We start from the raw sequence: 2,644 nt of genomic DNA on the forward strand, positions 1-2,644 counted from the left end.
ACGGTATATATGTGGAAAGATAAACAATGATATGGCCCCGAGGGGCTGATCTCTAGAGGTACGTGCATGACGAATTCCCGGTAATCATCCACAAGGTCATGCCGACTCCGGTAGGGGAGTTGCGATAGAGGCGCGCCACAGAGCTAGTTCTGACCACCATAGTGGCCGCTCAGTGATCCAAGGTCTCAATCTATTTTTTTATTATGTCTGGGTGTTTTGTACTTTAGCGAACCTTTATAATAGATTTGTGTTCCCGCAAAAATAATTAAAAAATAATAATAGATTCGTGTCCTTTTCTTGAAAAATATGATAATTAATCAGACCATTGAAAGGCAACACTAATCAGGTTGTGCAGTACACTAATTTACAGCGTCACATCGTCCTCCAAACTTAAACCACACCACGCCGCATCAATCATCTGACCTCTCCGTTGGCACAATTCTCCTCACTCAGCACCACCCTACCCATATTTTATCCCTCCAGCATATGCTCCGTATCAAAAAGCTCTGTCCGGGTTTCATATATAAAAAAGGAGAAAAGGAAATCGATGAACTCGATCGGTACAGGTAGGCAAAAGTGACAGCCCACAGCGTGTCCGAAACCTATGATAACTGCCAACCAGAATCGGTAGCGGGTAGCGGCATTGGATACCCGCGTCGCTCCACTGCGCCGCCGCAACAACCGTTTTTGTTTCGAGTTGGCCAACGGCGCCCGCCCCTCTGGACGAGCGACGCTGCGTGTGTGGTGTCGTCTGGACGAGAATGATTATGTCCGTCCTTCGGACAGGCTCCGGCGGCCGTCTGGACCAAGGGATCGATCGAACCGGGACCTCGTGTTTTCATGGCGTTGCCAGTGGTTGGTTGCCACTGGGACTGACAACGTGTGTGTCGGTGATTAGTGTACCCTGCTCAGGCGTGATTCACCGGGTGAGAGTGGTCAGAAACTAACCCCGAGCTCTCAAACGCAGCTCATGTAATGTACTGCTAGTAAATGGGATGGGTCTAGGTTAAACCTGATCATACCCCGGGCAGGGTTTCGGGCCGGCCCTGTCAAAGCCCAAATCAAAAAACCCAAGTCTGAGCCCGGCCTGGCCTGAAACACATGGACAGTGACATTGTTTAATTAAAATAGTTATATTTGGGATATTAAAATAATATAATATACCTATATTTTGAATAAAATATACATTTATTGCAATTTCGGGCTTTTTAGGCATTTGGGCCGAGCTTCTAGTGAGAAAATGGAGCCCGAGCCTGACCCGGATGTCGGTAGCTCGAGCCTCCGGGCTGGGATGTCCATGCACAAGTCTAGTCTAGGTACACTCTCCAAGATGGAACCTTGTACATAAATATGTGAGAAGAGATTGTGAGAATATTGTTTGATGAACCCTATAGCTATTCCCTCCATCGAGATTTATAAGACGAATACTTTTTTTAGGTCTTTGGTTGAGCAAGCTTCTAGAGAGGTATGTATGTAGGAAGTAAATTCTAATCAGAAAAGATTCATCAAAAGACGGGAACAAATCCACTATTGGTTGAATTACAATCAAATTGCTTTAATACTCCCTCTGAATGGGAATACAAGTCTGACACGGCATCTTAAGTCGTCAATTTAACTAGCAAAACATATATACTATGCCACAAAAAGCACATGTTTGGAAACTGTATTCGATGACGAATCTAAAATATAATTTTTGTGACAAACAACATATCTTTTGCTAATCAAATCAAAGACCTAAAAACTTGTGCCAGATTTATTTTCTTGTCTGGAGGGAGTATGTGTAATATGCCACCAAAAGTATATGTATTTTTTATTGCTTACCCTACATGCCCGCCTGGAGGGAGTTCCAAACATGACTTTTTTTAGGTCTTTGGTTGAGCAAGCTTCTAGAGAGGTATGTATGTAGGAAGTAAATTCTAACCAGAAAAGATTTATCAAAAGAAAGAAATAAATCCACTATTGGTTGAATTACAATCAAATTGCTTTAATACTCTCTCTGAATGGGAATACAAGTCTGACACGACATCTTAAGTCATCAATTTAACCAGCGAAACATATATACTATGCCATAAAAAGCATATGTTTAGAAACTGCATTCGATGACGAATCTAAAATACTCCCTCCGTTCCAAAATAGATGACCCAACTTTGTACTAACACTACAAAAAAAGACACATCCGTGATATTTTGGGCCGAACGAAAAAAAAATCTGTCATACATATGACACTTCTATGACGATAATTGTGACAAAACCCGGTATCATCATAGATGTGGTGGGCTCCTACTTCTATGACAAAAAATCATGACAGAAAATGGGCTTTTCGTCCTGGGCGGGCCGGAGACGCAGCTGCATGACATTCTTTGGGCCGTCCATGACGGAAAAAACCGTGGTAGAAGCGAGGGGGAGGAAAATTTCGGGGAGTTCCCGGTTACGGTGGGAGGTCGGGGGCTGAGCGATGCGCGTTTCTCTCGTACACGTACGCGCGTGTGTGCGAGGCGTTGGCTCTAACTGAACCCGAGCGAGGCGTTGGGCTCTAACTGAACCCGAGCGATTGCACTGCAGGCTACGCATTACTGAACCCGAGCGATCGATCGATGGCTGTTAACTGAACCCGATCGAGCGATTCCTTCGCTACTGCTGCTAA

The sequence above is a fragment of the Triticum aestivum genome, chromosome 6D (genome assembly GCF_018294505.1).
Source record: "Triticum aestivum cultivar Chinese Spring chromosome 6D, IWGSC CS RefSeq v2.1, whole genome shotgun sequence".
Classification (NCBI taxonomy): domain Eukaryota; kingdom Viridiplantae; phylum Streptophyta; class Magnoliopsida; order Poales; family Poaceae; genus Triticum; species Triticum aestivum.